General features: G+C 45.2%; 1 protein-coding gene across 10 annotated transcripts in view; it reads right to left on the bottom strand.

Moving 5' to 3' along the window:
- Kank1 (KN motif and ankyrin repeat domains 1) overlaps positions 1 to 26,495 on the bottom strand; it is a 194,384-nt gene that overhangs the window by 119,435 nt on the left and 48,454 nt on the right. Inside the window, exon 1 of one of the 10 annotated variants that reach the window (XM_087564200.1) lies at positions 2,054 to 2,391. The exons of 8 other annotated variants lie outside the window; for them this stretch is intronic. The gene's annotated coding sequence lies outside the window, so the exon portion shown is untranslated. Of the gene's footprint in view, positions 1 to 2,053; positions 2,392 to 26,495 lie in introns of those variants that run through there. One more of the 10 variants, XM_087564179.1, reaches the window with a different exon arrangement.

The raw sequence follows: 26,495 nt of genomic DNA, 5'->3' as shown, positions 1-26,495 counted from the left end.
CGGTATGGTGCGTGATGATATACCCCAGAGACATGCTACCACCTCCAGCCAGATCCCGGCTCCCGAGGTTTCCATCAGCTTCTGAAATAATACCAGTAGCAGCAGGAGACTCCTCAGTTCCAAGCTGTCATAGGGCATGTTTGTCCTGCTCCCTGCTCCCTGATCTCTCCTCTCCGAGTCTGACTACGAATGGTTGCCTGCTTTGCCAACCCCACCCTGCTTGCCTGGTTTTGTCTCCCTAAGAAATCTTACAGAACCATTCAACACTTTCCGCTGTCAACCCTGGAGAGCTGGCACTCGGCCTGCTGCTTCGGGAACATGACGGTTACTCACACAGATAAAAAGAAACTAGATCACAAACCTGCAGCATGGTGTTGGGTAATTTATGTAGTTAGTGCTCGATTATTTTAAAAGTAGCACGTTTCATCTCTTAAAACAGTTTGTTCCTAACTAGAGGTTTAGAAAATTAGAGATTGAAGCCTTTTAAGTGCTATTAGCAAGCATCTTATTGAGTCCCCTCCCACTTTGGCACGTATGCAGAGCCAATGTATAAACATATACCCAATCAGGAACGATCTGGCATTATTGTAACTGGCTTTTCCCATTTATTTTAATGGAAGCACCGTATCATTTAATAGTTTTCTACACCTTCATTTTAATGACTTCATGAGATTTCATTTTTAAACTCACTCAAATAATTTCTAAGCTTTGATCGTAAGACAATGCCGAGTAAGATACCCTTCCCCACACCATTCGTTATTTTTCTAGAAAAGGTGACAGGCCAGTCATGAGCTGATACCGTGAAGAGCTGCCCAGGAGAATGTCAAATCCCACGTCACATGGTAACCTCACTCTCCCATACCCCTCTAATACTAGGGTAGTATTTATTTCTCAATATTATATCCTAGCCACTCAGAGTGGCACACGCCTTTAATCCCAGCACTCAGGAGGCAGAGATCGGAGTTTGAGGCCAGCCTAATTTACAATGTGAGTTCCAGGGCCAGCCAGGGTTACACACACACACACACACACACACACACACACACACACACACACACACACACACAGATACACACACACAAGTTTGTCTAAAAAAAAACAAACAAAATATAATATACATCCTATAGACACTTCAGACTCAGTGTGCATTTGAAGTTAAGCACATTTTACCTTCTTCTATTTCTTATTCCTGCCCTTTGTTTATTCTTGAGTGCTCCCCAAATGGATTTACACAATCTCATCATATCAGGGCATTACCAACTTGGTACCCTGACTGTACATTGATTGGAAACATTTGGTTCCACGAAGCAGAGCCTCTTGAAGCCTCTGAGGCTCAAAAGGGGACCTGCCGTAGGTCTCAAGAGTCTTTCCGATAGATGATACGAGCATGCGACCTTCGCCTGGCTGGTAGTTCCCTAGCTTATGTTTACCCAGAAGAGGAACCTCTCTACTTTACTGGCCTACTTCAAAGATCACAGAAAATCAAGGTAAGCCTCTCAACCCACATGCTTTCCTTTCTTCCACGGGTTCTATGACCTTTGACATGAGTCAAAATAATGTTCAAAAAACCAAATGAACAAACAAAATCACCCCACTCACAACAGCACCTTAAGATCACCCCACTCACAACAGCACCTTATCATCCAGCCCTCGAGGAAGCTCTGAGGTGGCCGCTATCTGCTTTTACAGACATAGAATGACAGATACATATAAGCCATGTAGGGTTGGGACGACGGCTTACTAAGTGCTTGCTACACAAGCATGAGGATCTGAGTCCATATGCCGAGCACCCATATAAAATGGGGTGCGACAGCACATGTTTAGAACCCCACTGCTTGGAGGTGAACTGGAGACAGGAGGATCCCTGAGACGCTGCTAAAATGGTAAACTCTTGTTCCAATAAAAGAGTATGTTAGAGGAAGAGGAGGAAGAAGGAGTAGAAGGAGGAGGAGGAAGAGACATCAGACACTGACCTCTAGCCCTTATTATATGTGCACACACAGGCATACATGCACACATAAACACACACACCAAGCCATATACTGATTCTTACGACTCTTCTCGGCCAAGTTCTTGCTTTCTCAGCTCTAATCCCAGAGGCTAAGCACACTTCTTCCGCCAGCTTCAAACAGCTCCTCTCTCCATCCAGTCTGTTGAGCGTCTCTAGTAGACACAGTCTCCAGTCAACTTGCTTCCCTCCCTCTAGGTTTCTTGATTCTTAAGGATCGTTTGTGTTCTATAAAAGTTAACTATTTTTGGCTGGGAACCAAGGCTGCTCTCTCTATCAGCCACTCAACAGTAAAGGCTTTCCTTTCTTCCAAAGGTCCTTGAGCGGCTTATCGGCTAGCGACGTCCGTCCATAGTAACAGTGCATACCCGAGCCCTTTTGTCAAAGGTGAAGCACGCTGTGATCTATAAATATTTTATGTACAGCCTGTGCTGCAACTCTAGATGCCAAGGGCTTCACAGAACCCGATGGCAAACACGGTTTCTATCGCTATCAGGTATAGGCTTTGTCATGCTAAGTGTCTTTCCCATGTAGTCCTGATTATTAACCCAAATGTCTATTTTGCACTGCGCTAGCTGTGCCGTGGGCAAGGAAGGATCTGAAATTAGGACAAAAGCAGACAGCTGATGATTAAACCCGACGGCACTCACAGCTCTTTGCTGAAGCCTGAGAGCTGAAGTACATGGTTGTGGGACCCTGGGAGACGGTTTTTTAATCAAAGCATATTTGTGGAACCAAATGACTTGCTGCCAGAGAGTGGAAACACACACTTTGATTAATTTATCAGAGATTTAAAGATAGCGCTAGAAAGCTGAAGACAACTGACATGTGTGCGGTTTGCAAATTGGCTTTATAAAGTCAATCAAATATCTCAAATCCCCTTACTACCGAATAGCAGGTACTAGGCCATGCATCTCAGGAGCCATGACCAAGTCCGGCGAGCATCCCTAAGGTGTGAAGGTAGCACAGAAGCTATAGAAAATTGGTTAGGGGACCAGAGAAAGCACAGCCTACAGAACACCCGGCACCACCCAGCACTTAGGGAGCTCTTCCCTGACTTAAGGGCAGGAAGCTTGCCCAGCGTTCTTCTCTTTTAACTCTTAGTTACCTATGGCTCCAGCTTCCCAGCCTCAGGCAGGGCCACATCTGCCCTCTGCCTGTACCCACGGAAGACTAGGTGTCCCAAGAGAAAGCTGATGCTGAAAGTATATTCCTGTGGCCAAGCATGGCCTCCAAGGTGATCCAAAGGCGGCAGGGATCACTGTCAACATAGGACCCAAAGGCCGTACTGACATTGTGATATGCAATCAAGCCTGGGAGCTTGACACAATCCCAGGAGGGAAGTGTCAACCCCAGGAAGGACCTCAGGGACAACCAAGGTGGACCTGGTAACGCAAAGAAAGATGCTCATGGTGAATATTCAGTCACTTAGAAAAATGCAGTAATCTCAGTGCCTCTCCACTGTGGACTAAGATTCATCCCCAATCAGCTACTGATGAGGGAAGGAGCCCAATACCCAGAGTCTGTGTTTTCTTAGTTCCGGGTCACTGGCTTTCAATAATTCATAATAAAAGAGGCTTTTAAAGCAGACACCCATGAGAAGGCTTGGACCACGAAGCCTTTCACTAAAACCTCTGTCTCACTTGTCATCACTGCCAGGTAAGACGTCTGCACTAACAGAGACAGGCACCAATGAAAGCATCAGGTGCTGACAGCCATGGGGCCTCGGGAACAGAACAACTAGAAAGTGAACCACGCTCCCTCTGAGTCAACATCAGCCTAGAGCCCAAAGAGGTTGCTACCCTAGAGTAGGCTAAATCCACAACAGGTCTGCAGAGAGAACGCCTCTGACCTTTCATGCAATCTGTGGCCTCTTTAGAAAACCCCAAACCACCGTGTCAAAGAAAGGCCATCTTCCCACCTCCCAAACACTCCCTGGGTCCTGGGTCAATTTCTGCTGCTGTGACAGACAAAAGGCAACAGAGGGATTGAAAGGCTTCTTTCTACCTAGCTGGTCTGCAGAGAGCTGAGAACAGAGCTGAGAAAAGTAGGGACGATGGTTTTTTTTCTGAGGCTCCTAAGCCCTTAGGAGTACTTCAGGGTCCCGATAGATTCATTCCTAGGTTGGTTTTGTTGCCTTGCAGTTAAAGATTCCCACTGGAACTATCTCTTGCCTGTGCTGCGTTCGCTGGGTATGCTGGGAGCTCTAAAGCAGAGTGGAGTGGTAGGGGATGGTGGGGACAGATGCCTGGTAGAACAGAGGTTGCAGCTGCAAACACCAGAGGTGGCTGGACCTCACCTCCCTCCGAACACAGGTACCTCCCCCTCTCAGACTTCACTCATTCTCAAACTATTCTTTGAAGCTGGCTGCTGAAAACCCCAGCACACAGTTCTAACCCTGGCCTGTGGTCAGCTCCTGTTTTCAGCTATATGCATTTTTTTTTCTTTTAGATCCAATAGATGTGAGACTTCTCCAACAGATGGCTGACAGGAAGCAGCCACCATGAGAGCGAGTTAAGGAGCAGAGTGAGTGTAAGAACAGCTGCTGGGCACAGTGGTCCACACCTTTAACCCTAACTAGCACAGGAGGCAGAGGCAGGTGCATCTCTGTGAGTTCTAGGCCAGCCAGGGCTACATCGTGACACCTTCCCTCAAAAAAGTTTCAAAAAGGAAAGTATGACCTGTACTCCAAAGAGAAAGTGCTTTGGACACCCACAGAGGCTAGTGACAGAAGAGCTGATGGTGTTACTAAAGGGGCAGGTGACACACCAGGAAGAAGCCAGAATGAACACAGTTCCAGCATCATGGGTCCCCAGAGAAGAGGGGAAGCAGACGCCCCATGCCAAACAAGCTGACTTTCCTCTCTGTGAGGGGTATCAGGGGGCTGAGTCCTCAAGAACAGGCTGCTCAGTAAGAAAGAGCCACAAATCAAGTGGAAGAGATACAAACTAACAGTTAAACAAATACATCACTGGAACCACACATATATTCACCACACAGACAGCACACCCCAGACAGATACACCACAGACACACAGACACATCACACACACACACACACACACACACACACACACACACACACACACACACACACACACACACCTATCCCTCACATACATACACCGGAAAAGGCAATGTGATTTCACCAAAAGCCGTACAGGTACAATGTCAAATACACAAAGTAAGGAGAATTTGAAACATTTCAAGGGGGAAGTACTAAACCACCCCAAACGCATCAAAACACCACCAGACCTCTCACTGGCGACCTAAAAGCATGGGACACACTGAATGACATATTTCAGGCCCTGAAGTAAATAACTGCCAGTCAAGACTTCTGTAGTCAGCAGGAAACTGTCTTTCATTCTTTCATATAGAGAAATGAGGGCATTCCATCACAAACAAACAAACAAACAAACAAACAAACAGGAAAGGAGAAAGACAGTGTCAAGCTTAAGTGACTGACACAGAAAAAAAATAAGGTTCATAAGAGAAAGAAACTATCTGTAGAAAGGTAGGAAGGAATCCATCATGCCCGACTCAGTTAAACAGTAACACACACACCCCAATAATGGGGGGGGGGCAGAGAGAAAAGAACAAACAATAACCCAACAACAAAATTATAAGAATTTGTAAACATATTTCCAAGAAGAACCCCAAATCGCCAATTAAAACACAGAGACCAACTGAATTAAAAAACACAATCATATTATCTGTGGTCTCCAAGAAGCTAGCAAGCTAGAGGCAGAGGGAGAGGATAGAAACCAAGCAAACCAAACCACACCAAAATTAGAGATTTAAAAGGCCATTATTAGTAAATGGGAAATTCATTGAAAAGATACAAGTATAAACATACACGCACCGAACACTGGGACGTGCAGTCTCACACTAACAGACATAAAATCAACTCATCCTGATACAATAATAGTCCGTCTTTAGATAGGACATTGAAACTAAAAATCAAGAAAGGAACTTCAGAGGTTAACTCACACCGCCAAGGCTATCTATGGAGTATCCCACATACCAGATAACAAAATGCATTCTTCTCTGCAGCCCAAGGGGCCACCTCTAAAGCAGGCTACCTTCTAGGCCACAAGACGGTCTTAACAAATACAAAAGAACCCAAATAATTCCTGTATCTTATCAGACCAGAGTAAGCTAAAAAGCAGGAGCCAACAGCAAAGGAAAGTTCCAAATCCACACAAATGTAAATCCTCATGACTTCTGTGTGACAATTACATTGGTTTTTTTTGTTTTTTTTTTTAAGTTAGGCTTAAAAAATAGCACTTCTCAAAAATCAGCATGCTTCAAAATCCCCTGTGGGGTTTGTCAAGTCTGACTGCTCCCACACGCCTCAGAACTTCTGATTCAAGACAGAGTCTGTGAGGAGTCCCCAGGTAACGCTTGGAGTCCACAGAGCACATTTCGAGGCAGAAGCTACCAGCTCTCCCTGAGACCGTGCATGGCTGGCGCTAACTAGAGATTCCTCCAAACACTGCAACCCAAAACACCCACTACAGGAAAGGCAAGGAATGTTAACGGCTTACAAGATAAAGTCCCTCCGTCTAAAATAAAATCAGTTTCAGGAGACGCGCCAACTTTATCTCGTGTTTCCCGCATCTCTGAGGCGAATCAGTGTGCACAGCCTCTGAGTCAAACATTACTGCTCCCTGTGACCCTCAGCAAAGAGCCACTCAGACATCCGAGGCTGGATCTGAGGATGGCAGACAGTTCCACGAAGTGTCACAGTGCACAGGACGCAAAAGATTAAGTACAGCAGAGTGGAGGTAACGCAGCTTGCTGTTCTCAACTCCGTGGCTTCCCTCTGCACTTCGTAAGGCTGCCTTGTGGTCCCAGTAAGACTGTCGATGGCAGTCCTCAAAGGAGAGTGTTTCCATTGCGGCTGCCAGGGAGAACCTGCCGGCGCGGTAAAGAGAGTACATCTAGCCTGTGCCTCTCAAACTTTACCCTTTCTGAAGTATGCGGAGAAGGGCTTTTGGTTTTTTTAAAGCCATTGTTTGGCTCATAGCTCTGGAGGTGTAGTTTCTCAACCTTTTGGGAGGGGGTCACATATCAGATATTTACACTACAATTCATAATGGTAGCAACATTACAGTAATAACTTTGTGGTAAACCGTCTGATCCAGAGACCACACCAGAGAACCACATTAAGCCATGGCCTAGGCCACTGTCAACTGCCTGTTACCTCAAGACCAGCTCTCTTACACATACCTACTATGTGAGGTATCTTCTCTGTGACAGACCTGGGCGTTGCCCTGTGCAGACTGCATGCTTTACCTCGCTACCTGGTAGTGGACACTTCTTACCTCCAGACTGTTATCAGTCCCCCGTTACTATGTAATTTTAAAGATGTCACATCAGTGGTGGTGGCACATGCCTAAAAGTAGGTGGAACCCTGAGTTCAAAGCCAGCCTCGTCCACAGAGCAAGTTCCATTACACCCAGGGTTAGGCTGAGAAACTCTGACTTGGGGGAAATTTTTTTTTTTCATAACGAACTGTTTCTTCTCTTCAAATATTTTTCCTAGTTTAATTGAAATAAGTTAGGACACTAAGACAGTAATCCGGAGACCCCATTGAAAAAAAATAACACATGGGAGAAAGATGCTGGAGCCCCTCCTTTACGCTACAGCTTCCTAAATGTGAGCCTTCTTTTAAAAAGTAAGAAAAACCCCATTTCAATGTTTCCATTTTTCCCTCATGCAAAGCAAGGTCTGTTTGTGATTCAAACAATAACACAGGTTTCAAGTAAACGCACGCCCACATGTACGGATAAGCAAACGTGCACGCACGCACGAAGCCTTAAATAAAGCATTATAAAGCTAAGGGTTCTCCCACATTGCTCACTTGAATCTTGGGAATGTACACATGGGCTACTGCAATCCAGGGGAGACTGTGGGAGGTTAGGCAAGGGGGTCCCCACTGCAGCTCGGCACACGGGGTCTGCAGTGCTAATCCACAGAGAGCCTCAGCAAAACTCGGACCAGCAGACAACTATCCCAACATATCCATGTCCAAGCCCACTCTCATACTCCTCAGTCTCTAGGGAAGCTGACAAGCTTCTGCTTTCCCCAAGAGAAGGGGGCATGAGGGGAGCCTCTCAAGCCTCTGTAGCCAGAGAACAAAGACCATGGGATGCGCAGAGCATGTCTGTGATTTTTTTATAGGATAAGTCTCCTTCCACCACGAGAGGCAGATTCAGGTTGCCCCGGCACGCACCCTGTAAGCACTGGGCTGTGCTGGATGGGCTAGCCTACTAATCTCCTCCCTGGCTCCTCCAAACACCTCACTCTCTTCCCTTAGCCTCTAATTAAAGTTAGCTGCAGTTACAAAAACAAGAAGCGCATTGTTCCGGTAAGTCAAGCCGTCCTAACAGAAAGCCTTTCACAACTGTGATTTCCTCCTGTAAGACGGGAAGACTGGCCTTCCAACTGCAGCCGCTCTAATTTTTCTTAATTAAATGTGTGTGTGAGTGTGTGTCTGCACGCGTGCACGTGTGTGTGTGTGTGTGTGTGTGTGTATGTGACTGCATACATGAGTGACTGAATGCATGCATGTATGTACAACACCTATGTGCCCGGTGCTCATGGTAGTGAGAAGGCAGCCTCAGACTCCCTGGAGCTGGAGTTACAGACAGTTGTGAGCTGGGAACTGAAGTCAGGTCCTCTGTAAGAGGAACAACTGCTCTTACGTACTGAGCCATCTCTCCAGCCACTTTTACTGCAGTGAAATAATTTCTCCATCTATTCACTCTAGGTTTGGAACACAAGTACTAATCACTGGGTGGGGAGAGCCGAGCTGGAGAAGGCTTTCAATGTTCCAGTCATTTTCAACACCTCAGCGAAATCTGCTAAGCTCACCAGGGGCTCTTTTCCTTGGGGTTCAAAGTCTCTGCTGCTTTCAGTTTAAAGAAGAAAATCACGATCCTAAGTTTTATTTATTACATCTGGAAACTGGTCAAGATTAACTTTATTATTCTAGGTCCTTCACACTAACAAATATTTTAAATACTGTTTTAACATATATGGGTGGCGTTTTGCTTGCTTGTCTGTTGAGCGCCATGTGCATGCAGTGCTCCTGAAGGCCAGAAGAGGGCGCAAGATCCACAGAGACTGGAGTTACACAGGTTTGTGAGCAACCAAGTGGGTACTGGGAATGGAAGCCAGGTTCTCTTTCACCTTTTAAAAGCATTTGTAACCACTGAGCCATCTCTCCAGCCCCTTGGTGCAATATCCTTTATCCTTCTGTGAAGACTGTTCTGAGGTGGTGATACTCACCCAGGAGGCACTCTAATTATCAAGACATCATAGCCACACCGTCCTGAACCCTGACAGCCAGGCTTCCCTTCCTTCCTCCTCAGGCAGTCACTAAAATCCACACCAGTTCAAACATTATTCACAAGGCATGCTAGGAGAAGAGGACTTCCTCTTGGAATCAAACTCCTCTGGATTAACACATACACTATTATGAGGTTTGAAGAGACTACCAAGAATGCAAAAGCAAGTCCTGCCAAGAGCACCAAGGGTCACCCCTCCACCCAACCTCCCTATCCTAGTGTCTCTAGAATTGTCTCTGGAATTGCTGGCTATAAAAGTGAAAAAATACAAAGTCATTTTGCCAGAAAAAGCTTGTCTCTTCCTCAGTTAAGACAGGTTTTGATGTAATGAACACACTAACATCTTAAGTTTTTCAGGTAAAACACACATGCCTCAAAAATACAGAAACATGTAGTTTAGTCACGCACATAAGGCCGAGATGTATTCGTGGAAGGAAAACATCAACTTCTCGGTTTCGACTTGTTTTAAACTGAACTACTCCACTGGGTGTGGCTTCACCCATGTGTAATCTCAGGACTTAGGTGACAACGGCGGACAGTTTGGGGCCAGCCTAGACCACATAGGTGATGAGCTGTTTCAAAAACAACCAACCAACCAAACAAACAAACCAGACACAGGTGCCTCCTCGAGAATGCCTGTCCACAGGCGCCCCAGACCCCTTGGGAACCTGGGCAGACTGTTGTGAATAACTTAAGACTTGATTTATGAAGCATGAAATGAAGGAGCCAAGTTCTATTTACCAAATACTTAAGCTGTCCCTATAAACCAGTATTTCTCTATGGATAACTTTCCCACTGCTTTTGAATAAAATGTATTGGTTTTGTTTTTCTAATAAATTAAGGACACCGATCACTCTGTGTTTAAGATTTTCAACTGAGACCCTGTAATGCCAATTGCATTTCTGGTGTTCATTCCAAAGTCAAATTGGGGCTGAAGAGTTGGCTGGGAGCTAAAAGGCCCTTGTCGCTCTTGTAAAGAGCCTGGGTTCAGTTTCCAGCATCCACAAAGTGGCTCATAGCCATCTGTCCATAACTCTAGTTCCAACAGACACATCAACCTTTTCTGACCTCGGAGAGCACTATACATGTACTGAGATACATGTACACATACATACATACATACATACATACATACATACATGCATGCATAGGTGCAGCCAAAACAACCATACACATAAAATAAGTAAACCTATTAAAATAATAAAATATTTTAAAGCAAAATTAGGCAAGTCTCTGACTGTAACTTATTTAAGACTATAGATGCCTAGAAACCAAACAGTCGGTCGTGGTCAACATTGTCTTTTTTGTTTTATAATGTGTTTATTTTTCAGCCAGTGCATGATGACCAAACCCATGGCCTCGAGTATACCAGGCAGATGCTCTCCCACTGGTTACATCCCCAGCACAAGTTGTTCACTTAAAAGAAAAAAACTTTGGCTGGCAAAACACCTCAGCCGGCGAAACACTGGCAATGCCAGGCTGATGATCCAAAACCCATCCCTGGAAAACAGGAGTGTGGAGCGACCCCTAAAAGACTGCCTCTGACCCCCACACAGACAGGGCACTTGCACCTATACACGGTCTTTTATTTTAGAGTCTCATTTTTTAAAATGAAGTATGGCCGCAACATCCTTGCCTGTTAAATACGAAAAGAACCCACTCGACAGTGCGATCTCCTTTGGTAAGTCCTAACAAGCAGTCTGCATGCACGGTCCTGACGCTGGCGGTTTATCACCCTGTTTTCTCAGGTTAGACGCTGACGCTTTCATCTAAGAGCACCAGCGGGAGAACAAGCCTAGCGAGGGGCACTGCCAGAGAAACAGTTAACTTCAGCCCCAGCACAACCTCCAGCCAGTGTCAACAACGTCCCCACACAAGGTTTGCTCTGTCATTGATAGGACTGTACTATGTATCACAGTTTCCCTTGAGAGCAAGACCTGCTCTTGGAGAGAACACATGCAAACATTCACTATGGGTCACACACAAGTCACCATGGGGCTGGTCCTGGACGGAGCCCTCCCCTTACCCCTCCTCCCTCTGTCTTCTCACCAAGACTGGGTCCATAGGGACATGTACGGTGTGATCCTTTTTGCTGTTTTGTTTTGCTTGTGTAGAGGAAAATTGGTGTCATTGAGAGTTAATTGTTTTGGCAAGACACACCCACTATCTTTGGTAGTTAGTTTTTTCCTTACTGTTTGCAACTTTTGTTTGGTTTGGGAGGGCAGGGTTGTTGTTGCTGCTATTGTTTTTAAGACCGGAGGGGGGGGGGGTCAAGGTGTTTCAGCAAGTGGCCTGGATGGCGTCCGGGATCCTCTTGCCTCTGCCTCCAGAGAGCCGCCCTTGCAGGCCTGTTCCCACCACATCCGGCTGGGCAAAACACAGTAAGGAAAAATGTCCATTAAAAAAACTATGTAGAAAGAAAGGCATCTGTTGCTTACTTCATTATTGCTACGAAAAGTCAGAAACTTAAATTATTAGATGAGCATTTGAAAAGCTGATGGAGCCTGACAACGGACTATGTAAATGAGGCTTAGAGTTAATAAATTCACATTTAAAATCAATATAATTTGCTACCTAGTATATATGTTTATTTATGTATGCACATATATATGTATATATGTATGTATGTGTATATATATACATATGTATGTATATATATATAGTGTGTATACAATCTAAAGTTAATAGAGGCAGATGATTGTACAAAGGAAAAATGGAAGCCCTCAATTTCCACAAGTGGTATTCAACAGACACAGATCAAGATTTATCGTCAGCATTTAAGACCGTCCCTGCCTTTCAGGATGATGAGAATCCTTTAACAGATCCACCTCGGCTGAAGAGCACAGTCCAGGTCACAGGGTAGGTTTCTGGGGACTGTGTCTTGAGTCCTTTTTCCTGTATTGTGTAGGCTGTCCACCAGCTGGGCTGGCTTGGCTGCCAGTCTCAAAGCTGTCCCGACAGGAAGTCAGTCAAGGCTTCATTTACGATCAGACTGTGCTGGGAATACTTTTTTCTCAGTCATGAAAATGTAGTTTTTGATTGGAGGAAAAAAAAATCAAGCCTAAGTCATCTTTGTATTGATAACTTTTTCAAATGCACACAAACTCAGATCATCCTAGAACATAGGACAGTTCCATAAACTCTTGCAGGCAAGCACAAATTAAGACAAAACATCACAGAAATGACAGGCATTTGCACAGGCATGAGTCCCAGCACATGAAAAGCAAGTTCTCCTAAATAATTACTGATTTAAAAAAACACACACAAATCCAGTTACATGGTTATTGTGAAAATACAGCAAGGCAGAGAAAGCACAGAATTAAAGAAGACGTCCTGCGTTCAGTGACCAGGAGAACAAAGATAGACACAGCCTTAAGACAGAGAACTACCTGTCCAAGCGAGAATAGTCCATTTGTTTGGAAAAGGTAACAATTCATTGAAAAATTACAACAAAACAAAAACCCAGAAAAAAATAACAACTCTAACAGCCTCTCAAAAACTCCACCCAAGGTAAAAAGCTATAGAGAATCAGAGTGCAGTGAGAAAGCACAGGGCTATCTCCAGCTCACTGCTAAGAAGCTATGCTCTTTGAGTCATGGCTGACACCAGGAAGGGGAGATCTTGGAGGAGGGGAAGGAAGGCAGGTATACAAGACAGGGTCAGACTTGGGAAGTCACATCCAAAGAGAGAGACACTGCACCAAGAGTGTCCCTACACAGAGGGGCTGGGCTATCCTGATGAGGCTGACCAGTTGGCCATCCATACCACCCCCTGGGGGGCAGGGGAGCACTGACACATTCACCAGTGGGAGTAGAAAACAGTCTCTTTTGAAAAGAACCAATCTAGTAAAATGTATCAAGCGTTGAATGTAGTTACTATTTTGTTTCAGGGAGATAATGTCTCACTCTGTAGCCCAGGCTGACCTTGAACATTCAGCAATCCTCTTGCTTCAGCCTCTCAAGGGCTGAGATAGATACAGGCAGGAACCACTATGACAAGCTAATGTTACTTCTGACCCTCCCTGTAATTTTGCATTTATTAATATATAATAAGGAAATAAAAAATGTTTTAAAGTAAATCCAGCTGTGTATATGCCTGCTCTGTTAGTAAAGTGCTTGCCTCACAAGCATGAGAATTTGAATTTAATCCCCCAGCCTAATATACAAAGGCTGAACATCATACCTCAGGCCGCAACCCTGGTGGTGAGAACGCAGAAGCATTCTTGGGGTTCTTGGGGGTTTCCTGGCCAGCTAGTCTAGCCTAGCTGGTGAGCTTCAGGTTTACGAGGGACTCTGTCTCAAAATAATAATAATAATAGTAATAATAGTAATAATAATAATAATGTAGAGAGGATTGAGAAAGATGTCAAGATAGACCTGTGTGTGTGTGTGAGAGAGAGAGAGAGACAGAGACAGAGAGAGAGAGAGAGAGAGAGAGAGATTCAATCCACAGACATAAGCACAAATGGTCACCAATTGACCATTACAATGACAAATTTTTCACAAACTTGATTTTTCAACTACCATGCAGGCATTGCCTATGTTTATGAAGAGTCTAAGATAGGGAAAGACGTTTCCAAAGTAAGAAGAAAAGTAGACATGAAGTCCAAGAGATTCAAACCCACCAGAATTTAAGCGGTTTTGCCTTTCATCTGGTCTGTCTGGGGAGGTTAACTTTTCCTTTTATATTGACTTATTTACACGGGAGAGGCAGCGCATACCACAGCACGCCTGTGAAGGTCAGAGACAAACCGCCAGCCAGTTCTCTCCTCCTGCCGCATGGATTCTGGAGAGCAACTCTGGGCATGAGGCTTGGGGGCAAGCACCTTCACCAGCGGAATGTGGAGATTAAACAAAATGCACACTTTTTCTCATTCAGAAGCCTTTTCATGCCAGACTAGTCTGCAGCTAAGGATTAACTTTGTGAGGTGAGGAGTAGTCTGTTTGAGGCAGGGTCTCAGGTTGCTCAGTTCTGCAGCCCAGAATGACCCTGATCTCCCTGCTTCTAACTGAGTGCTGGGATTACCGCATGCTCTCTATGCTCAACTAACTCAATTTTTGAACCTTTTTCTTCCTCCCTAAAATGGGAATCAAAACCTGATAAAACTACCTCCAGATTGAATACCATTGAACTACCCAAATTTACAAGTTTCCCCAGTTTCGGGAAGTCTGACAGGCAGGCTTCGGTGTTTCTCCAGGTAGTGTGAAATTTTAGTGGGAACCAATACAGCACCAAAGCTGCATGAAGGAGACTCACAGCAGTGCCACCTTCAGAAGAAAACATCTCCATGGGTAAACAGGCAGGTTTCACGCTCTCGACCATGGGTCATTTTGATGCTACTTCCCAGCTTGCTGAGAAAGCGTCTGTTGCTGGGTCCGATCCTCACAGGATGTACTTGAAAGGATTAGATTATAAACTTTGCAGAGAAGGTCTTTCAAGGCCTCTCTGTGCACTGGGCTAGATAGAAGCAACTGTAGGTGATTGTTCAACACTGGCTTCCCCATTGTCAGGGCTCCTGGCTAAAGTTAGAATTGCTACCATGTTCTTTCTCGCCAGCAGTCATAAGCCAGAGAAGGTGGGTGGGTGTGACGGCTCTGTACAGAATGAGCAGTCTCCAGTTCTCTGGTTAGCTAAATTTACAAAAGGTTGCCTAGCCACTCCGCTTGCTCCTCACAAGGGTCATAAGCAACACAAAAGAAGCCAAGCTCAAAGCCCTTTGTGTGATGAGGTCAGTCACAGCCCAGCTTCACCAAACTGCCACAGTGGAGAGCCCCACATACTCGAGCCAACCATCACATTTGTACCAAATGTCTATCCCCCTTGAACATAGACCAGTCAGAAGCCAAAAGTAATGCTGTCAATGAGATCACATGAGGTGAGCTTACCTGATAAGGTAGGGTGGCCTGAGTCTATCAGATCTCAACTCCCCAGGAATGTAGGTGAGGAAGCAGCAGACACTGGGGACACCAGCTGAAAGGGTGTTTATTAGGAGACAGAAGAGGAGCCATAAAGAGCCAGAGTTGGGTGCAAACTCAGATTACAGAGCTGCCAAACTGTAGGAGTGAGCTGAAGGTAGAACACTGTGTGCCTCTTTGGAAGTATCTTGCCAACACTGCTGCCAGTGTGCTTAAAACACTGCCCTTCCGGATCCCTTTGTTAGCAGTGTGTTCTGGTTTGATTTCTGTCGCTGGGATAAACATTTCGACCAAAAGTGACTCAGGCAAGGAAGAGATTTAGTATCTTACAGGTTCTAGGCCACAGTCCATCACCGAGGGAAGATGGGACAAAGACTCAAAACAGGAACTCTGTGGCTCATGCTTATCTAGCTTGCACCTGCATAGGGATGGCACCACCCACGGTGGGCTAGGCCCTCCTACGTCAATTAACTACTGAGACTCCCACCACCACCGGCTCATACTTGCCCACAGGCTGATCTGATCCAGAAAATTTTGCAATCAAGGCTTTTCTCTCAGATGACACTATGGTTGTGCTAAGTGTGATGATTAAAGCTAATTAGGGCAGAGTGCAACTACGTATACTTCATGCTATTAACATGAAACAATCAGATCATATGTCCTCTATATAGATAGGCTTGTGTGGATCGTTTATAATTGTCTGTACTGAGGGTGTGGCTCAGGGTGTTTTTGTTGACGGTGAAGATCTAATAAAAATGGTTTTTAAAGAACATTTATTCATCACCTCCCACGCCCCACCTTGTGTGTCTGTCTGTCTGTCTCTGTCTCTGTCTCTCTCTCTCTCTGTCTGTCTCTGTGTCTGTCTCTGACTCTCTCTCTCTCTCTGTCTCTGTCTCTCTCTGTCTGTCTCTCTCTCTCTGTGTGTGTGTGTGTGTGTGTGTGTGTGTGTGTGTGTGTGTGAGAGAGAGAGAGAGAGAGAGAGAGAGAGAGAGAGAGAGAGAGAGTAGGTCTGAAGACAACCACAGCAGTTGGTGTCAGAGGAAGACCCATGGCAGCGAATTCCTTCCACCTGTGAGCCTCAGGAGTTAAACTCTGGTCATCAGGCATGGTGACATACATCGTTGCCTGCTGAAGCCATCCCCAAGGCACCTCAATTTTTTTTTCCCTATTTTTTCTAGACAGCATTTCTCTGTATAGCTCTGGTCATCCTGGAACTTCCTCTGTAGACCAGGCTGGCCTCCTCAGAGATCTGCCTGCCTCCACTTCCCAAGTGCTGGGATTAAAGGCATGCACCACCATCACCTGGTTTCAAAATATTTTTTAGACTTAGACCTGACACAGAAATTACACTGTTTATCACCAAGTGACAGAGGTTAGGACACTTGCCAAGGATCACAACAATGACCCTGGCCTCAAGCGGCTCCCAAGCCATAATGTGTAACAGAGAAGAAAAAAGCCACACGTGAAACTTTTACCCGGAGTCCAGCAAATGTTCTCCAAGCACCTGTGTGAGCCCTGTAACAGTCTAGGCTCTTATATCATTTCCCAGCAACAAAGTTACCACGGATCACACACGCTGCTGGGCTAGTGGTTCCTAAGCGTCTCTGGACCATTCTGCACTTTGAGATCCCCAGCCCCTTTTAAAATGGACCATCTTCTAGGAAAGCATGCACAAATATGACTGCATTGAGTTTCATAGACTTTTTTTTGAAACATAAACGTATAAATACACATAATAAGCAGACTGTCCTAAGCCTAGAGTACTTACTGGGGAGGCGTATTCACAGGACTCCTCTTTGGCAGCATCGTCTGAGTGGTAATCAGAGAAGACCCTCCAGAGATAAGGCCACTTTATTCCCAAGCACAATGTATAGAACTGACACAACGTTACTCAGCTACACAATGGCTCTTCAGACTTCCCAGTGAGTGGAATACTCATTATTAGAGCCCAAGCACAATGCACAAAGGGCAGAGACGCAGAGAGAGCTGCCAAATCAGGAATACTGGGACGTTGACTTTCTGAGCGTGACAGATGAAGCGAAAATTACTTTTGATATGGGTAAGTCTGATACAAGTCTGATACAAGACTGCATCATTGAATGATTTTATACAACAGAGTCACAGGTTACAGGTCCATCTTTAAAATAAAAAATAAAAAAACAGGTTAACATCCCCTGAGAACACCAGTGTGCATCGTTTGGAATCTCCAGAGATCAACTGGCTTCAGCTGCCCCCATTTTAAAGGTAAGAATAGCAGGGTTAATGCCATAAAGAAAACATCTTTTGAAGGCTGGGGGATATGCAGATTTATTGTTGCATGCCAAGTCAGGCTATAGCCCACATAGAATCTTCTTGTATTCATTCATCAAACGTATAGTGAGATGCAGCTAAGAGTCAAACATTAAAACATCAAAATCCAGTAAGATTCAAATACCTCTTCTTAATGACACTTATTTCATTAGTAAGATGAAAAGTTAGCCATTCTAGTGGCTGCTAATGACCGCCAATACTCATGTGGTACCTTATAGATGATAAAGTGCCCTGCATGCATCAGAGCATGTAATCCTCCCAGTAACTCTGAGACATTTGGTAACTGGTCATCTGTCTCTTTACAGAGTAAGGATTCAAGGCTTGGGTAAAGGTCGGACGCTCGCACAGTCTGTGTGGACGAATCTACTGCGTGGAGAAGCCCTGTACTCCACACTGTCTACACGAGCCAAGATTGGAGACTGCTGGGATAAAACATGTGCAAAAACGATTCTGAAGTTTTGCCTGATTCCAATCTCCCCGGAAGCAATGATGGAACCCCATTGTGTGGTTATATGGAAATGCACTTAATTGATTTCACATAAGACTGACATACACACCTCTAATCTCAGCACTTGAGAGGCAGAAGCAGGTGGATCTCTGACTTCAAGACCAGTCTGGTCTACAGAGCAACTTCCAAACATATAGGACTATACACACACACACACACACACACACACACACACACACACACACACACACACACACACACACACACAATTCCTGTAGGACAAAAGACATGAAACAAAGAAACAGAAAACAAAGAGAAAAGAAAAGAAACAAACCTGATTTACATAAATAATACAACAGTTAAATAGCCAGATGTGGTTGGTGGCCCTTGTCTCCCTGCAGCTGGTAGGTGGAGGTAGAGATTTACCAGTTTAAGGTCATCCTCTTCAGGTGCATAGCAAGTTTAAGGACAGCAGGAGCTACAAGAAACCCAGTCCCACCTAAACCCAAAACTTAGTTAACTAATCAATTAAATAAGACTGAATGGTTAATCCGCTGTGTGGCGTCTTCCCTGAAGCATTGAACTGAGGTCACCTTGGCCACAGAGATCTTTGGATGTAACAACCTCCTGCATTATTTTTCTAGTGACAGATTTTTATGTTTTTTCTGTGCATATGGGTGTTTTGCTTGTATGTGCACCACATATGTGCAATACCAGTAGTGGCTGGAGGATGGCTATGGAGTCCCTGAAACTGAATTTACAGACCGTTGTGAGCAGCTATGTGGGTGCTGGGATCAAGACCTCTGGAAGAAAGGCTATCTGTCCAGCCTCTACTGACAGATCTTAACAGTTACATCTCTGATTTGGGGTTACATGGCTTCTTTAACAAATCCTTTCATACCACTGGTCAGGCAGTAACTCAGTATCAAGTACCCCGAGCCATGAAGTAAAGCATTAAGAACATACATTCCATTTCCGGGAATCTGACCCACTTTCTTCATCAAGTGCCACATTTCCCAAACCAAGATCCCTGGACCAGTGTTACAGATGGCTGTGAGCTGCCGTGGGTACTAGGACTGGACCTGGGTCCTTTAGAAAAGCAAGCAGCTCTCTTAACCACTGAGCTGTCTCTTCATCCCCTTGGGTCCTCCTAATTAAGGTCTAAGTCTACCATGTCCAGATAACTGTCTGAGCTCAGTGCAAAATGGGGGACTCCCTTTACCAGCAGGGCTTCTCTTTCTCTGACCTTGTCTGGGGGCTTAGAACCCTCATACCCTCTACCTGCAGAATGTCGCATAGCCTTGGTTAGATTACAGGTCCTTTCTCCTGATAAGAACCTGTTCAGCCAGCACCAGAGAGAGATCCCTGGAATGTCTCCCCACGCTAATGAGGCATCTCAATGCCTGAGCCTTTAGCCAAGGGCCTTTGCCCTGGATATTCCTATCTCCTTCCCCAAAACTATATAGCCCTTGACTCATCTCAATAAAGTTTGATCTGTCTCCCCAAAGCTGGTGCCTGAGTGTCGTCATCTCTTGCCAGTAGCCAATGACCCCCGGGAGAAGGGAGGACCACAATCCCCTAAGACAGTTTTAGTAAGAGCACATTCATATCAGTGTCATTAAAGAGATTTGTAAACATGAAAAGATATACAGGCTCGATTTAATGAACACTGCAACGGCTAGTATTAATAATATATACATGTATGTATATATGTGTGTATGTATGTATGTATGTATGTATGTATGTATGTATGTATGGAAAACCTTCCATTAATGAAATGAGAAGGTGAGTTCTCTATATTTATCCAAATGCCCGATTCTGAGCCCTGAAGCTGGGAATCACACTTGTTTGCTTCTCATTGCTTTTCCATTCTTCTTGGTACTGCAGAGCCTCTAGACCATGCAGAGCCTCCTCCAGTCCATGCAGAGTCCCCTCCAGTCCATGCAGAGCCTCCAGTCCATGCAGAGTCTCCTCCAGTCCATGCAGAGCCTCCAGTCCATGCAGAGTCCCCTCCAGTCCATGCAGAGTCTCCTCCAGTCCATGCAGAGTCCCCTCCAGTCCATGCAGAGCCTCCAGTCCATGCAGAGTCCCCTCCAGTCCATGCAGAGTCCCCTCCAGTCCATGCAGAGTCCCCTCCAGTCCATGCAGAGTCTCCTCCAGTCCATGCAGAGTCTCCTCCAGTCCATGCAGAGTCCCCTCCAGTCCATGCAGAGTCTCCTCCAGTCCATGCAGAGCCTCCAGTCCATGCAGAGTCCCCTCCAGTCCATGCAGAGTCTCCTCCAGTCCATGCAGAGTCCCCTCCAGTCCATGCAGAGTCTCCTCCAGTCCATGCAGAGTCCCCTCCAGTCCATGCAGAGCCTCCAGTCCATGCAGAGTCCCCTCCAGTCCATGCAGACTCTCCGGTCCATTCTCTCCCTGCTCCTCACTTTTCCCTCTTACAATATGGAGCTTGTATGAAAACTTTTGGAGGCACCCAAACCACTACAGGACACACCAGGACAAGCCCTCCTTGCTTCTGGGCTTCAGTGGCTGGAGACAGCGAGATAGTTGAGCGACTTAATCTTTACACAGCTGTTACTAACCTAGGTCCCCCAACTTCAGCAACACACGCTTCTCCCGCTCGCTCTAGAAAGTTCTGTCCAGTTGAGGTTAATCATATATTTATTTCAAAGCCTTCTTCACCTATCATTTCTGACATCGGGTTGGTCAGCTTCTCTCTCCCAAAGAGAGCTTTCAAATCTGAGCCACCTTTATTGAAAGTCTCCTTTCCCAAACTAGGATCTCTCACCGCTTGGTAAGAGCTACTCTACCCATTTTATGGAACTAATTTAAAATTATTTTATAATATATATATATATATATACACATAGATGTTTAAGATAGTGAGTGGATTCACTGGATATGAAAACAAAGACTTCTAAGAGCTTTACATATGTTTAAAGTCTCCCTCCACTTCCCCACAGCCCATAGTTGAACCTTTTTGCCTTCCCACACTCTCCCAATAGACCTTTCCGTCTCCTCTTCCACCACAAAGGCCCCTGAATGGAAAATAACCAGAGCAACCCAGGAAGGTAGTGGACAGCACCAAGCACCAGGGTCACACAACAGAAGCATGAAGACATCACTCACAGCATCAAGCCCTTGTTTTCACACCTCACCTTCAAGGGATCTTGAGAAACTCGGCTTTACTCTGGTATTTTCTAGCAGTGTCAATCCTTATTCAAATGTTCTTTGCAACATTTTCAAGGGAGCCCAGGTTAGCTTAGCTGGGGGTGGGGGTGGGGACCACGGGGACGAGTTCTTGGGGGGCTCATGAGGATTTCCTTCCCAGCTACCCTTGAAGCCGCCTCGTCCACTGTCTTCACTTGACGATCGATTTACCTCCTCTTTTCAGAGCGTGGGTCTAGAAAACACCATAGAGATAGAAACTCCTGCGCTAATGGGGAGTCTGACACACGCACCAACAACTACAGAAGGCTGGCAAAGAGCCAAGGAAGACTCCAGAAGGGAGGCATTAATGTGCATGAATGACTGTGCCTAGAACACAGGCATGAAGAAGGCAGAGGGAAGCCTGGTGGTGGGGACTTCCCTGTAGTTAAGAATGCAGCTGAGGGACCTGGAGAGATGGCTCAGCAGTTAAGAGCACCCGACTACTCTTCCAGAGGTCCTGAGTTCAATTCCCAGCAACCACATGGTGGCTCACAACCATCTGTAAAAAATAAAAAACAGGGGTTGGGGATTTAGCTCAGTGGTAGAGCGCTTGCCTAGCAAGCGCAAGGCCCTGGGTTCGGTCCCCAGCTCCGGAAAAAAGAAAAAAGAAAGAAAAGAAAAAAAAAAAGAAAAAACAAAACAAAACAAACAAAAAAAAAAAAAAGAATGCAGCTGAGGCTTCACATGGGCCCACTGAGAAAAACTGACGTACTTTCTATTCCAGAAAATTCTCACGGTTTCGATTTCTTAAAAACAGCCTTTGCCTTCTCAATTGTTTGGTCTGTCTCCTCTCTTCAAGACTGCCAACAGATGTCTACAAATCAGAAAATGATATATATTTCTCCTCCTTTTTTTTTGAGAATCTTTTGAAGTTTGTGAAGGATTTTTAAACGGATAACTTTGGCAAGACCTCAAATATGCTAAGATTTGATGAAATAGGAAATGGGCAACCTCAGTCCAAGTATCTTTCCCACGTGGTTACCTCCCTCCGCCTGGGCAGCTATCAATGCTATGCATAGTTGTGTTGACTTTTCCAATTAAAAACCATCACCCCTGAGCTTTATAAGATTAGAGGGGGAAACAAGTTTAAAAGAATCGACACGAGTCAAAGATAGCAGTGGGGACTGTACAACAAATTAAATCAATGACAACTGGACAAATACTGCAGAAACAAATTCTCAGTGACTCTTACAGTTTGGGAAAGCCTGCCAGGCATAAGAACAAGCCGGGCAATTCTTAAGATGGTACCTGGTCTTGGAGAAGGACATTCAGTGCCTACCAGCAAGTGTACCCCAAAAGTTAAGAATAAACACAGGTATCTATTAATTTTTAAAAAATGAATAAGTAAAAGTACTTTAAAAATATATAATAGACTCACCATTTACAAATTCATCTGCTCAGTAAAATTTACTCGTAGTCCAAATCAATATATGTGCAGACCGTCCAAATGCTTTTACCTCTCTGCATAGATTACCAGATGGGGTCAGATCGGGTCAGATCGGGTCAGATCGGGTCAGATCGGGTCAGATGGGGCAGATGAGGATGTGTCCACCACCTTTCAGCTTCCTTGCTATATATAAATGTCCCTTTTCCACAACCTTTGAGGGGCCGTCTGTGGATGATGTCACTAGACTTGAGCCTCTCTTCCAACCCTCTCTGGATCACACTAAACCTGCCAACCCCGGCTTCCTTGAACTGTCTGCTGCCTTTGTATAGGTCCAGCTACGAATGCTTTTCCTCAGTTGCTACCTAACCTCAGACGCCTCTTAAGACTGCCTTCTTGCCCCACGAGATCCGTTATTTTTACAAGCAGTCTCCAGAAACACCTATGTCTTTGGTCACACGATTATACCTAGAGTCCTGTCTGTTTGAAACTCATTTTCCCAAAGCTACCTGAAACAATCCACCACCTTAAAGTCTGGGACATGAATATTTCATCCACTCTTACTCGAATAGCCTTTAAAATTCCTGATATGACAGCTGTGTGTACAGATGCTGATACACACAGAGTAAATACACAGATGAGAGAGAAACATATGCTAGGATCCCAGAACGCCATTATAAACATCTGTTATTACAAAAAAAAAAAAATACATAACAATGAGGAGCCTACATATAGTCAACACAGTGAGCCATAGCAAGTACGATCCTTGGCTAGTTCTTTTCATCTGGCCCTTTTACGCTGTTTCTTTGGAGATTCGTTTTTATTTAATGTGTGAGTGTTTGTGCATCTAATGCCCAGAGGTCAGAAGAGGGCACAGGACTCCCTGCAACTGGAAACTACAAATGGTTGTGAGCTGCCGTGTAGGAGCTGGGAACTGAACCCAGGACCTCTCCAAGAAGAACCAGTGTTCTTAACCACTGAGCCATCTCTCCACCCCTTTGCGATCAAATCTTACGCAAAAGTAAGCTGTGTCTCTTAACCTTTAAGAGCTTCCGTTTTTTACAGCTGATAAATATGTTTGCTCTTAACATAACCACACTGTCATTATCAAACCTAAGGAAACTTGAGAGCCATCTGCATAGGAATTTTTATTTCAAGGTGTTGTTATACTACATTTATTCAGGATCCTAAACAAGGTTCCCAACTCCCCAGATGGTGACTGGGGTTGTGTCAGAGGCGTACAGAAAAGCCCCACAGAGCTTGAACAACAACAGCTCACGGAACTGGAAGAATCAAGTTGGAGGGTTGTCCCAACAGAGTGGAAAATAACAAAACCTACGACTCCTCAGAACAACAGGAAGCAGGGCAAGAACCAGAGGACTCGGAAGAGGCTGACAGTAGAGGGCCGAGAATAACTGGGTAAGACACTGAATTACCTTCATGGCATTAAGGATGGAGCTTAGAAAACTCACCCTTCCAATCAATGGGGGAATGACCAGCTTTTGAAAAGGGAAATCTTCTAGACATGGTGCCTAACTTACTTTATTTCCTAAACATCCATGCCATAAGCTCTTTGGTGTATCAAGGCATCCTGATGACTGGGCTACGAGTTCAAGAGGTTCCTGGGTACGAGGCTGTCTTTTGCTTCCCCTTAAGAGACTAAAATAAAATATGCCCCAAATGGATGAGGATGGTGCGAATGACTCTCTTAGTTTTTATTCATCTCGACTTCTTGGAGTTTTCTAGAAAAGAAAATGAACATGACCCCCAACTTCTCAGGATGATAGCCGACAGCACGGGTGATCAAGAAGGGTGCTTCAGAACCATATGTAAAGGTCACTATGATCACGCCTGCGTCATGGAAGGGGAAACTGAGGCCGCAGATAGCCTGACACAGTAAGGAGCAGGTCTCACTACTGGCAGCATTGAGACTCTAACTCCAGAGGCCAAGATTCAAGGCGCATTCAGTCACAGGGCAGCACAACCAGGCCACCAGGTTTTCACATGCTTCCCTCCTGCACGGACAAATGGACAGACACAAACACTAGGACGCTCTCTTCATGCTCAACAATTTTAAGAAGATAAATTTGCTAATAATAATAGCATTTTTTTCACTCCCTCTCTTTCTCATTTGCATGTGGGAGTGGGGGATGGGGTGTAGGGAAGCGGTCAAGCATGCACACATGTGTGTTTATGGAAGCCAGAGATTAATGTCAGAGGTCTTCCTCAATGCCCTCCAACTAGCGTGTGCAGATTCAGCTGAACTGGTTGGCCAGCAGGAACCAGGGATACCGTCTTCAGGATGATGTCCCTTCCAGCCTGGAGTTAACAGAGGTGTGCCGCTGTGCCTAGCTTTTACATGGATGCTAGGGTTCTGACTTCAGGTCCTTATGCTTGCCTGGCAAGCATGTTTTAATTGAGCTATCTCCCTCGCTCCTGTTTGCTCTGTTCAAACTGGCTACACAGCTGAGGATAAACTTCAACTTCTGTTCCACTCCCACCTCCTCCTCCACCCCCACCTCCTCCGCCTCCACCTCCTAGGTGTAAGATTACAGGCACGTACCACCGCGTCCAGTTTTATAGAGATCAAATCCAGCTTTATAGGGATCAAACCTAAGGTTTCACATATGCTAGGTTAACACTTTAACCAACTGAGCCACACACCCTAGCCTCCTTTCTCCAATTTGACATTTATTATAAAAAAAAATAACTTCAGACTCCCTCTCATCCATAAAACAAGAAATTTAAAATGCCTATCTATTCAGTAATATTTATCTTCCCAAGATCAAACCCAGATAGAATCTAAAACAAAACAAAAAACAAACAAACAAACAAACAAAAAACCTATAGAGCTATGACCTACCTCCCCCACCAACTTCACAGGAACATTTCAATTAGAGTACTATGATTTAAAAACTAGTTGCCTTAAGGGAACTTAAGCTCTGGGGGGAAAAAAATCTAATGATCACTTCACAGAACTGGTGATGCTTTTGTACACACGATTAATGAGGGTACTGAAGTGCCGGGAAGGTTAAAGGTTGCTTTAACTCTAAAGTAGAAGGAGCTGTGGGTATCTTTATCGCCACCCAGGGGTAACTTGAGCATTTCAAAGGGATTTTTCCCTAGTGTATTTTGAGAAGCTTGTTTCTTTAGACTACGTATACACGGGGAATCCAGAGGTCTTGTCAAAGCGAGCACTTCTCAGCGCTGGTACAAGTCTGGACGCAATACACCTGGAGGAATTTCTTAAGGCTTACCTGTGCTAGCCTCTGTGATTTCAGCTACTCTGATACTTCTCAGTCACTCCAGAGGAAGGACAGCTACACTCTCCCTCTATCCCCTGAATAGACTCCATTAGGTTATGCCTAATCGATATCTGTTATGCCTACTCTGCACTTGATCTTAGCCAAAAGGCCGAGAAGCGATGTTATGCCTACTCTGAACTTGGATGACGGCTGACGTGCAGTCATTTGGTTCTTTCAAATGTGCGTGCCCTTGCCTTGTGTCTGGTACTCATCCTAGATGCACAGGAGTGGGCTGCATGCCTGTGTGTCCAGTGCCATCACATGTAAGAGGGTGGGGTGGACTCTTCCCTTACCTACCTAACAGGGGTGCTGGCTCCCTGGAGCCCTTGCCACACCCCGGCCTTGTGAGCATCAGAATGACTTTGCTATGGGTTACAAATATAGCTACAATTGGGAAATGGCTTTCTCTGGGATTCAGGACTGGGTTATCTGATTCCATTAGTACTAACAGTGTCCAGGAGCTCGAGCTCTGCGGCACTGAGAGAGTGTGTCCCCAGAACACCAGCAGCGGCATTGTCTACTGTGGCACACAGAGTTAACTGAGCAAGTCTGTGAATCTGT

Source organism: Rattus norvegicus, chromosome 1 (assembly GCF_021556685.1).
Source record: "Rattus norvegicus strain SHRSP/BbbUtx chromosome 1, alternate assembly SHRSP_T2T, whole genome shotgun sequence".
Taxonomy (NCBI): Eukaryota; Metazoa; Chordata; class Mammalia; order Rodentia; family Muridae; genus Rattus; species Rattus norvegicus.
The sequence above is the reverse complement of the archived record's forward strand: the minus strand, read 5'-3'. Positions and strand labels throughout refer to the sequence as shown.